The 13300-nt window shown below is 40.5% G+C and overlaps 1 pseudogene; it reads left to right on the top strand.

The window, feature by feature from the left end:
• Nucleotides 1-217: 217 nt before the first annotated feature.
• LOC122751505 overlaps nucleotides 218-13300 on the top strand; it is a 42837-nt pseudogene continuing 29754 nt past the window's right edge.

Genomic DNA, 13300 nt, shown 5'->3' on the forward strand with positions numbered 1-13300 from the left:
TGAGTGGTTGGCCAGAGGGAGATTACAAGGGTCTCTGCTGGTGCTAAGGCAAAACTTAGTTGTTTTATCCCTGATGGGAACAAGGAATCAGCCTTGAGTGGTGTCAGTCCAAGTGGAAGAGGGGTGCAGGCTCACCAGGGCTATCAACCCAACTAAACAAAAATTGTGTTTTCTGGTTGAAAAACAAGTATGCCTGGGGTTATTTTCAGACCAGAGCATGGGCCAGGTGAGTGCAGAATGTGCCTCTCCTAAAAATGTACCACCTGTGACCCTATGAAGTTTGGGACAGTACAGCCTGGAAGTAGTGCCCCACTTTAAGAAAGAGTTAAAAGTCAAGTAAAAGGTGGGCAAGATGAGCAGACAGAGAAAGGTGAGGACCATAGAAAGTGTCTTTAGTGACAAGGAAGATCAAGGTGCACCCTCAGAAGAGGATAGCAATGTCAGGGCTCCTACATCCAAAGCTTCCAAGAAAAATATGAATTGGTCTCAGGCCATAGAAGAAGTGCTCAAAAGGGACTTTGGAGATAGAGAGATAGAGGAAAAAATGGAAAGAGAAATTAGGGTGATGGATGAAAGACATGAGAAAAAAGTCAACAGCTTGAAAAGCCAAATGGAAAAGCTCTCTGAAGAAAATAATTGCCTAAGAATTAGGATTGAACAAATGGAAGCTAGTAACTTTATGAGAAACAAAGACACAATAAAGTAAATCCAAATGAATAAACAAATAGAGGGCAATATGAAATATCTTCTTGGAAAAACTGCTAACCTGGAAAATAGATCCAGGAGAGATAATTCAAAACAACATATAAGCAGAGTAGTAGAGATGTGCTAAACAGAGGAAAGAAAGACATTAACTACTGAAGGATCAGGAAAAGATTTCTGATAGAGAGGAAAGGCTTTAAAAGAAATCAGCATTCTAAGAGGTGGAAATGCGAAGGGAATGCATTCCAAGCATGGAGGACAACCTGTTAAAAGGCAGAAGCAGAAGATGGAGTTTGGGGAACACTGAGAAGGTCAAAGTTGCTCCTAGTCAGAACCACTTTACAGCAGTTGGCTAGGAGCTCAGTACTCTATTCTTTCATCAGCCTGGGCTGATAAACTGCTTTAGGATTCTGAGTTCAAATCAGAGGAGTGTCTGGCCTGCTCACCTAAGACTGATCCTGTTCCCCTTGGTTGTTATTGGGTTATTTTTTTTTGCAAAAGAGAGAATGGATAGATAGGAAAATACCCCCACTGAATAACTATCTCCTTTGACTTTTAAGGATGTCACTTGGATTCTTTACCCTTAGTATTGATGCCTGGTCCCTCACAAATTGAATAGAATTCTGCCCAACAATTAAATGTATTTGGATAATTTTTTGGAAACCTCTAACAAATTCAAGACTTCACAATGTATCTATTACTTTGGGACTATCAATGAAGGTCCTTCCAGGAGGCAGTCTTACTTAGCAAACATGAGTGTTGTACCAGATGTGGGTCTGGGGTAACTCTCCTTGAGAAGCTAAAGGACAGACACACCTAAGAAGTAAGGGAGATAAGTTGTGGCTACTGTCTGACTGGCACCAGGGAACAGAGATCACTCCAGGAGTCAGGACCACCACCCCTCATTCAAGCCTTTCCCATCCCACCCCTCATTCAAGCTTTCCCTACCCCCAAAAGGAACTTTCTGTTGTCAAGTGGTCACCCCATCGATCTTCTATAAAAGTGTTGGCCTTTCTTCCATTGGAGGAGAAAGATGTCTCTAAACCATCTCCTCCCTGTGAAACAAAGTCTTTGACTTCCCTCATGGTCACTTTCTCCAAAGCCCAAATAGAAGACCATTTTATTCCAATTGGACTGTGTGTGAGAGTTGTAATTCTTTAAAGAGGAATACTTAAGGACCCCCACCACCTATTTCTCCATGACATATCCCTGCCCAAAAGTTAGAATATCAAATCTTCTCCTGAATGTTTCCTGCCCAGAAATTCCTGAAGCTTATGAAAGTGGCTTAAATGGTGCCCTTTAATAGCAACATTGGCTTCTCCCCAGCCTTTCCTTGGCCAGAGATGGTCTGAAGGGCACCCAGATGGCTTTCCTGTCCAAAAATATCTCTTTTATACATGTTCAATCAATCAATAAACATTTATTAAGTGCCTATAAAATGCCAGACACTGTGTTAAACTGGGGGCATAAAAAGAGATGAAAGGCAATCCCTGTCCTCAAGGAGTTTGCAGTCTAATAGTGAAGGAGACACTACACAATATCTGAAAATATACCATTACAGATTCATATCTTTGTTGTTTCTGCTTTCAAAATACACACAGTCACAGGAGAATGATACATTAAACTTGGCCACGTTTTTGTTGTTCAGTCATCCAGTCATGGCTGACTCTTTGTGACCCCATGGACCAACCTGGCCATGAGGTTTTCTCAACAGAGACACTAGAGTGGTTTGCCATTTCCTTCTCCAGTTGCCATTGGTTACTTTAGTGAACACTAAATGATTGTTCATTATTTAATGATTCTATTATTTTCTTTGTTTCAGTCTTTTTCTCTGACTAGATCATAAACTTCTTGAGACCAGAGATTTTATCTTGTAGCTTTTTTCTTATGACCCCATGGTGCCTAACACAGTGCTGCACAAAGCAGGTGATCAATATACATTTACTTATTAATAGGTTACCACAAGGTTTGGATCCCCTGTGTGAGGTTTCCATGGTGCCTAATAATTTTATCTTGAAACCCAGTGTTTTCAGCAAAACCTTACCTAATATTATAGAATGATACCTTGTTACTCAAATATATTCATGTTCTCATTTTATTATTTTAAATAAATAATAAGGCTCATTCCCCATATATTCCACAGCTCTCCACCCCCACTGCATTATCATGATACCCTGGAAACAAGTACCTTTGAAATGGACAGGAGTGTGTACCTTTCAGGAGCATTTTACAACTGCCTCGGCCCCAGCTCCAGGCTATGGCCTTTATCCTGTGCCCTGATGCAATGAATAAATAGGTAGGAAGAAGTGCTGCTGCTATTCACCAGCTTTACACTTGCCCTGGGGATTAACTTGCTCAAATATTATCAGGTCCCCCTTTGGCCCTTTCCCAAGGATCTTTAAAAACTCTCCAATAAACAATTTAGGTCTGTCCCTAAAGAGGCCCAGAGCCCTGTAGCAATGCATGCCCCTGGACTTCCCCTTTATTTGGCTGGCTGAAATGTTCATCTGTCTCTTGCAGTTTTGAGCTCCTTCCTTAGGCTCAAAATAAATTTGTTGAGTGTAATGTCTGAGGACTAGGTGTGTACAAGGAAGTGGCATAGTGGACTTGGGGTCAGGAAAAGGCTTTTAAATTCTACTTCAGATGCTTAGTAACTGTTGAACTCTGGGCCAGTTGGCTTAACCCCTCAACTTCCATTTCCTGATCCAAATGAGGGATAAGGATAGAACCTACTTCCTACTGTTGTTGTAAAGATCAAATAAAATGTAAAGCACTTTGCAAATGTTAAAGCACAACATAAGTGCTAGGGTTTGGGGGCTTGGGTTTCTTTTGTTGTTGTTGGGGTGGGGAGGTATTTCATTCTGGTTTGGTTTTTCTGAGACTGGATCTCTCTATCTAACCTTTACTGGAAATACAACAATCAGGGATGGACCTAATCTCTCTGCTGATTAGCATGGAAGCTTTGGCCTATTCTGTTTGACCTGGTCCATTTTTACCGTTCTATAGGTAGCCTGGTGTAAGGAATTAATTGTGATTTGGGGTTTCTATGACCCCATCTTTGGCTAAAATTAGAAACCTCAGCACACACCATGCTCCCTGACCTCATACCAGACACCAGTATGCCTACATGGGGATGGCCAAATTATAATGAAAGAGTCCCCACCATGACTAGAAGCCCAGTAAGGACAAGTCAGGAGATCTTCGGTGTCTGGAAGCTGGGGGGCTGGCATTTGTAGAGCCACTTGTTAGTTCTGTCAATCGGGGCTGCCAGTCAATTAGCTTGGGGCTGTGTGTGTGGTCAGCCCTGTTTCCTGTGGGAGAGGGGGCTTCTGGGAGAGAGAAGGGAGGAGAGAGCACTCTGGTGTGAGCAGGAGGAGTGAGACGTTGAGCAGTTGGACCTCTTTGAAACTGCTGATTTTCTGGGTGGTGCTGAGTGGCAGATTGTATTCTTTTCCTTCCCCTACTCCCTTTTTCTTTGTCCCTAGTTCTATTAACCTTACTTGTGTTTTAAATTTGTTCCCATTAATAAACCCTGTTTTGTTTTTAAGAGGCTGTTAATCTCCTTTCTTTGCCCAATTAACACTCCCCATATTAAATTTGGCCCTTCCAGTGGCTAACTGACTCTCCCCAACCCTGCACCCCCAACCCCATCACCATATTTGTGATGGAGTTAATGAAGACAGCCAATTAGCTTTTAGCCCTACTGTCTTTCAGATCTCCTGCACTCAGGGGTTTACATGTCTTGGCTCTCATTATTATTATTCTAAAAGAGGGGAAAGAGAGGGGGTCATAACGGAGGAGAGGTACCAAAGTGCATCTCAATTTCTTGCTGTTGGACATTATGTCATGAAAACATACGAGGCAAAAAATTGCATACAATATAATCTTCAAAACCTCTATCTGATTGCTTACCATCTCAGGGAGGGAGGAGAAGAGAGAGGGAGAGAGAATGTAATTCAGAGCTCAAAACTTTAAAGAAGAAACATACCTTAAAAAATTCTTTTAACATTTAATTGGGAGGGAAATTATTATGCATATATAATATATTTGCATAATTTTATAAAAATATTTATATAATATATAAACAATATACAATAAAAACTATATACATATAAACACATGAAGAGAAAGCTCCTATCCTTCCCTCAACTTTAAACCCCACCCCAGAAAAATCATAAGAATCAAAATAAAGCTGGAATGACCTGTGGAAGTGGGAAAAAAATTGATAGCATTTCAGAGCTAACTTCATTATGAAATTAAACATCTTGAACCCAAATATCATTATGCTCTTTAAATTGCAGTCTGATTTTTGAAGCAACCAGTGCAATAAAGGAAACACTTACAGGGAGGTACAAGTCCACAATAGGCAATGTATCACTGACCTCTTTCGTGATTTTTTGGGAGAAGATATTCCTTAAAACTACCCATGAGCACACCCACCCACAACAAGAACATTTGACTCCACCATCATCTATGTGATCTTGGTCAATTTCCTCTCCCTCTGTGGGCATCACTTACCTTATCTGTAAAATTTAGAAGTATGACTATATGGTCTGTGATGTTCTCATCACAGGTCTCTCACCTCTCAAACAAAAAATCCTTCAATCCTGTGGTTCATAAACAAAGAGAAGAATAAGAGATTTTGTGGAGTCTGGTGATATCCACTTATAGTCATGTCAATCTTTGCAAGAGGATTTCTAAGAAAACTTTTCTTCCATAAGTTTGTCCCACCTAGGATAATGTGAACATTTTGGCGGAAGGTATAGCCACACTCATTTATGCATTACTCATGACCTGGGCCTAATAGTCCTCTCTCCCATGGGGAGCCCTGGTTCTAGTTTCAACCATGTCCTAATATAATCCTTTAGGGAACCTGACCAAACAACAAGACAAGATCAGATTTTCCCCTTTGTATTTTCTGGCTTATTGTGCCCCTACTCAGAGTAAAATTCTGGGGAAAATCTCTAAAACAAAGCTTAGGCATGACTCATATCTAAAATCTCCCCAAATGGAACTGACAGGGTCTCTTGTAGAAAAGTTACTCAATATCTAAAAGAGTCAACATCATGTCAGTCCACTGACATTTGTTAATCTCCTATTTTGCATCAGAACCTATACTAAGCCTATGAGAAAGCTATCTATTTACTCTATCATGTATGGGCCAAATTAAGGATGGGGAGAGTTAATTGGGTGGTTCGGCATAATATTGGGGTTCAGAAAATAATGGGAGACCTCTAGGTCCAGAGTTTCCTCTCTTCCAAACTGCCTTTTTAAAAGTTATTTCTCCAGGGCAGCTAGGTGGCACAGTGGATAAAGCACCGGCCCTGGATTCAGGAGTACCTGAGTTCAAATCCGGCCTCAGATACTTAACACTTACTAGCTGTGTGACCCTGGGCAAGTCACTAAACCCCAATTGCCTTACCCAAAAAAAAAAAAGTTATTTCTCTCAGACTGATAAGAAAGGAGATTAACAGACTCTTTCCCACAAACAAATCAGGTTTTACTAATGGGAACAAAATTTACAACACAAGTGAAGTTAATAAAGCCAGGGACAATGAGAAAGGGGATAGAGAAAGGGGAAAATAGGTCCCACTTCCCAGATGGTTAGAATCTAAATCTCTAGGGTAAAAAGGCCCCCAAGTGCCTTGAATAAGCTCTGCTTCCTCAGCCACTTGGAACAGCTTGGCTTGAACAAAAACTGACTCACACCCTAAACTTGATTCCAGCTCAGCTGGCCTTTATAAAGAGCCAGCCTCGCTTCAACAACACAAACTCACTACCACCTGGAATCTGTAGTTCCAAGGAAAATCAGCTGTGCAGTGTCTCCTGGTTCAGTCCGAAGTTCAACCACCACCAGTTCCTCTCTCTCTACCTTCCTTCCCATCCCTCTCCAACTTCTCTCTCCCCCTTCCTCCTTCTCCCACAGGAAGGGAGGTTCTTAGCCATGCTGAGTCTCCAATTGGTTCAACATACTCCCTGGGCTGTCCACATTATAATTTGGTCAGGCCCATGTGGGCATGGGGGAACTCCTATATGGGGCTTAGTACTTTGTTGGATACTTTGACTCAATAAATGTTCTTGGTGTTATTCAGTCCCACCTAATATAGATGAAAAATCTTTCTTTCCTTTTTTGGGGGGAGGGGGAGGGCAATGAGGGTTAAGTGACTTGCCCAGGGTCACACAACTAGTAAGTGTCAAGTGTCTGAGGCCAGACTTGAACTCAGGTCCTCCTGAATCCAGGGCCAATGCTTTATCTACTGTGCCACCTAGCTGCCCCCCTACATGACAAATCTAATCAGAGTTCCATTTTTCTATTACCTCTTTAAGTACACACCCATCTTTTCTTAGACTTTTCAAGATTACATCTTTTTGGTCTGACCATAATGAAGCAAAGATGGGGTCATGGAAACCCCAAATCACAATTAATTCCTTACATTACCCCCTGTGCTTCATTAAGAAACATGGGGTTGTTTCCTCGATGAAGCAGTAAAACATAACAGAATATCATAACCTATGGTAACAAACAATATGCTAATAACAATATAGGAAAGGGAGAAAGGGAAAATTTTATCCAGAGGGGCAGTTCCTCATGGACTCGAGCTTTGACAATGCCTAGAGTGGGAAAGCCTCTGAAGAACATACATATTACAAATGGTGTATATAGTAACAGAAGGAAAAAACAAAAATGTTCATTTGGAGTTCTTGATATCTCGTCTTCGTTGAGTGTTAAGATGCAATCAGGGAGTCTGGATTCTGGTCTGGATTCTGGTTGCCTCTGGATACTTTTACTTCTTTAGCTGTTTAACTGCTGGATTTCCACTAAAATTTAGTATAGCATTGTCAGTGATCAAATTAAACAGTGAGAGTTCTTCAAAATATGATCCATATAGAACAAATTTAAACTTGATACACACAGCATATTATAATCAAATAAAAAATACTTAAAACATACCACACACACAAGTGCATATTAATGATGGGGGGCAGGATTGATTGATCAAACTGATCATGAGACATCCCAAAGAATTACAAGACTCAGTGACTCAATTTCCCAAGTTTTATTGCAATACTGTGAGTGGCCAGAGGGAGACTACCATGGAGATAGGTGTCTCAAATAGGGGGAAGAAGAAGACATATTTATAGTGAGAAAAAGTAGTTATCTTAATCTCCTCCTTGTGGGAAGTTCATGGGAAGTCTTATTCTAATTTGGACTTCTTTGGGTCCTAAGAAAACCCATGAAGTAAGAACCTTTTTCCTTAGAGATGTGTTTTTGGAGGTTATATGTCATAAGGTGAACTTAAGGACAAATTTGGCCTTTTCTGCGCATGTTCCCAAGGACATGCTTAAACTTGTCAATCTCAGAGGGTCTCTATGTTGATGGTATCTCTTTACTTAAGATCTGGTTTCTATGTACCCAGTAATCTAGGAATATTAATGGTTAATGGTCCCTGGTTACTGTCTGTGTTGATGGTATTAGTTGATAGGAACTTGAAACCTCTTGGTTACAGTAGGAACACAAACCTTAGTTTCTCTGTTAACCGTTTTAGGTACCATTGATACCTACAATTTTTTATTTTTTTTTTTTGTAACAAACATTTATTTTATTTTTTCCAGTTACATGTAAGGGTAGTTTTCAACATTTATTTTCATAAGATTTAGAGTTCCAAATTGTTCTCCCTCCCTCCCTTTCCTGCCCCCTCCACAAGACATCAACCAACCAATCTGATATAGGATATATATATATATATATATATATATATATATATACACAATCCACAAGTGCTCTTTTATCAGTTCTTTCTATGGGGGTGGATAGTATGCTTCATCATTAGTCCCTTGGGATTGTCTTGGATCATTGTATTGCTGAGAGTAGTTAAGTCATTCACAATTGCTCTTAGAACAATAATGCTGTCACTATGTTACAATGTCCTCCCAGTTCTGCTCACTTCACTATATATCAGTTCATATGAGTCTTTACAGGTTTTTCTGATATCATCCTGTTTGTCATTTCCTATAGCACAATACCATTCCACTACAATCATATACCATAGCTTCTTCAGTCATTCCTCAATTGATAGACATTCCCTTGATTCCCAATTCTTACCCACCACAAATAGTTGCTATAAATATTTTTGTACAATTTTCCCCCTTTTCTCTTTTTCATGATTACTGTTGTTAACTGTTTCCCTCCATCCTATTCCCTTCCCCATGATATTTACTCTATTATCTATCTTCTTTCATCCTATCCCTCTTGAACAGGGATTTGCTCCTCTCTGTCCCCTCCCCCAATCTGACCTCCCTTCTTTTGCCCCTCTATCTTTATCCCCTTCTCCTCCTATTTCCTTCTGGGTTAGAGAGATTACTCTACCCAATTGATTATGTATGTTAATTCCCTCCTTGAGCCAATTCTGATGAGATTAAGGTCTTTGAGCCAATTCTGATGAGTGTTAGGCTCATTTACTGTCCAGATTAAATAGATTACTCCACCCAATTGAGTGTGTATGTTAATTCCCTCCTTGAAGCAACTCTGATGAGATTAAGGTCTTTGAGTCTATTCTGAGTGTACAATTCATTTACTGCCCTGCTCTTCCCCCATCTCTTCCCCCACTCCATAAATACTTTCTTGTTTCTTTCATGTAGGATTTCACCCTATGCTAAATCTGTCCTTCCCCCTCCCCCAGTGCATTCTCTTCACCCTTCAATTTAACCCCAAAGATGTCATCATGGGTCAGCTAGGTGACACAGTGGACAAAGCATCCACACTGGACCCAGGGGGATCCCAGCCAAAACCAGGCCTCAGACACAAAACAGTCACCTACTACATGACCCCAGGTATGTCCCCCAACTCCAATTTTTTATGGTTCTCTAGGGTTTTGTATTTGAAAGTCAAATTTGCCATTCAGTATAGGTCTTTTCATCACGAATACCTGAAAGTTCTCTTTTTCATTGAAGTCCCATCTTTTCCTCCGAAAGATTATGATCAGTTTTTCTGGGTAGGTGATTCTTGGTTGTAATCCCAATTTCTTTGCTCTCTGGAATATCATATTCCATGCCCTCCATTCCATTAATGTGGAAGCTGCTAGATCTTGTGCTATCCTGACTGGGGCTACACAGTACTTGAATTCTTTCTTTTTGGCAGCTTGCTATATGTTCTCCTTGACCTGAGAGCTCTGGAATTTGTCTATAATATTCCTAGGAGTTTTCCTTTTGGGATCTCTTTCAGGAGGTGATTGGTGGATTCTTTCAATTTCTATTTTACCTTTTGCTTCTAGAATATCCAGGAAATTTCCCTTGACAATTTCTTGGAAGATGATGTCTAAGATCTTTACTTGATCATGGTATTCAGGTAGACCAATAAAATTCAAATGATCTAGGGGCAGCTAGATGGCACAGTGGATAAAGCACCGGCCCTAGATTCTGGAGTACCTGAGTTCAAATCCGACCTCAGACACTTGACACTTACTAGCTGTGTGACCCTGGGCAAGTTACTTAACCCCAATTGCCTCACAAAAAAAAAAAATTCAAATAATCTATCCTGGACCTATTTTCCAGGTCAACAGTTTTTCCAAGAAGATATTTCACATTGCCCTCTATTTTTTTATTCATTTGGATTTGTTTTATTGTGTCTTGGTTTCTCATAAAGTCACTAGCTTCCATTTGTTCAATCCTAATTCTTAGGTAATTATTTTCATCAGAGAGCTTTTGTACCTTCTTTTCCATTTGGCCAATTTGGCTTTTCAAGCATTTGACTTTTTTCTCATGTCTTTCCTGCATCACCCTCATTTCTCTTTCCATTTTTTCCTCTACCTCTCTAACTTTATCTTCAAAGTCCTTTTTTTTTTTAAAACTTTTTTTTTTAAGTGAGGCAATTGGGGTTAAGTGACTTGCTCAGGGTCACACAGCCAGTAAGTGTTAAGTGTCTGAGGCCGGATTTGAACTCAGGTACTCCTGACTCCAGGGCCGGTGTTCTATCCACTGCGCCACCTAGCTGCCCCCTCAAAGTCCTTTTTGAGCACTTCTATGGCCTAAGACCAATTCATATTTTTCTTGGAAGCTTTAGGTATAGGGGCCCTGACATTGACGTCTTCTTCTGAGAGTGTACCTCGATCTTCCTTGTCACTAAAGAATCTTTCTGTGGTCCTCACCTTTCTCTGTCTCCTCATCTTGCCTTTATTTGACTCGACTTTTAGCTCCTTAAAGTGGGGCACTGTTTCCAGGCTGCACTATCCCAAGCTTCAGAAGGTCCCAGGTGGTATGATTTAAGGAGGATCAGGTTCTTCACTCACCTCGCCTGTTCCCTGGTCTGTAAATGACCCCAGACCATCTTGCTGATCAACCAGCTTTGTGTGTTGTGGTTGTCAGCTCTGACCAGCTTGTGCCCCTCCCCCACCTGGGCCACTGCTACTCAAGCCTATCTCCTGGTTCCCAGCAGGGGTGAAAAACCCAAGTTCTGCCTCAGCACCAGCATAGATCCCTGTAGTCTCCCCCTGCCAAGGGCTCAGTCTTTTCCCCAGACAGTGAGCTTAGTTCCAGACGACACTGGCACTACAGCTGATTCTGAGGCTCTGGTGCATCTCTTTCTCTGCTGAGGCCTTCATCAGACTGGATCTGTGTCAGGGTGACTGTGGGGTTGGGCTCTACTCCTGTCTCAGCACAGCAGCTCTCTCCTGAAGATTATTTCACCACATTCTTCTGTGGGTTTTGCTGCTCCAGGAATTGTCCTATGGCATTATTTGGATGTTTTGGGAGAGATCAGATAGCTACTATTGATAGGTTATTTTTTAACCCTTTTAGCCTCCTCCATCACTAACACATGCTTAAACATAAATTCTAACCCATCACTTCTACTATACTCTCCCAAAAGGTAATGACAACTTGTGGGACTGCTAAATAGATATTTTTCTTTCACTTTAAATATACATTGTCTAAGTAACACACTCAAGATCCATATCTTCTGGCCAGCCATCATCCTGTGAGTATTCATCTTCTCCTCAAAGAAGGGTGTAGTTTAAGGGGCCTCCTCCTATTGAGAAACCAATATCCAACTCAATGACTCTAGACCTTGTAATCTCACAAAATAGCCACAAAAGATGGAAACCTCAACTTTTAGCAACATTCTTGTGTTACCTGTGTTTAGAGAAAGAAATACAAGGCAGAAGGTGCAGGGACTTAAAATCTTTTCTCTAGTTCATCTGGACAAGAATATGCCATCTTCATGTAGCCATCATAAGTGCCAATGTTCACACAGATAATAAGTACTCAAGGCAGAAATCAGGTCTTCCTGATTATATCCACTATACCACCACTCCCTAGAAATCTAAGTCTTTAGTAGCATAGCACTCAATAAACTCATTCTGGACCTAAGGAAGAAGTTCAAAAATGTGGGAGTCAGATGAAAATTTCAGCTGGTCAGGAATAAAAAGAGTAATACATCATTGGCATAAAGATCTCATTCTTCATCTTAAAATGAGACCCAGATTCTCAACACTGAGAATCTATTGAATGGTCTTTTAAAAGCCTTTGAAAAAAAAAAACAAAAGGGAAGCTGAGCATATTTGACCAACTTCTCCCTAAGGCAAGTATAAGCCCTTCTCCCTACCCAGTTTTCCCCCTTCTTTACCTATTCACTTCAGGAGGGCACAGGATAAAGACCATAACCTGGATCAGGGCAGTGACAATGAGGAAGGGGGAATGTTTCCAGCCTCCTTTGGGATGAGGTCTTCATAACACTTCCCCTCCAGTTGAGTTCATTATATGGTGGATCCTTTTTAATAGGAGTAGGAAGAATTGGAAAGTTGGAAGCTGGAGAAGGGGAGTGTGTGCAAAGAACAGCTACTGCTATATTGATCATCTCTACTTCTATCCTGGTTAGTGACCCTAGAGAGGATCAGGGAAGAAAGGTTATTAACCAGCTTATTTGAAGGAATGAGGAGTAATAAAGTCACTATATCAAGTCAATGTGAACCAGGGTCTTCAACAGTTTCTCCTGTGTTTATTTATGTATCCTACTGTGGCTAGTGGAAGTATCCAGAGAGTTGTCTTGAGTATTCCCCTTGGTATTCTTAACTGAAAATGACTACAAATAAAATAATAATAATAATAATAAAATTCACTTATACAGTGCAAAGGGCTTTCCAAATATTATTTAATTTTATCCTCACAAGTCTGAAAATTAGGTGCTATTATTTTTTCCATTTTACAAATGAAGAAACTGAGACTGACAGATTAAGTGACTTTTCCAGGTTACACAATTAATATATGTCTGGGGTAGATTTGAACTCAGGTACTCCCTGACTCCAGGGCCAGCATTTTTACCCACTGCAGCCATTTACTGGCTCAGGGGTTCAGCCAGAAGAGAAAAATTTAACAATCCCTGGCACATAGTAGGTGTTTAAAAATGTTTGTTTTAGAGTTTAATATTTAATTTAACTTGTTTCAAACATTTCATAAGTGCTTAATGGGTTAATTAACTTGAGAACCAAACAGGAATTGTCCAATGGTGAGCTGAATCCTTGGAGAGATAGCTAATTGTTGCCTACTTGAAACTTCTTGCTAAGATCTTTCTCTTTCCCTAAGTAAGGGTGGTCAAGTATTAGAA

This window comes from Dromiciops gliroides, chromosome 1, assembly GCF_019393635.1.
Source record: "Dromiciops gliroides isolate mDroGli1 chromosome 1, mDroGli1.pri, whole genome shotgun sequence".
NCBI lineage: Eukaryota > Metazoa > Chordata > Mammalia > Microbiotheria > Microbiotheriidae > Dromiciops > Dromiciops gliroides.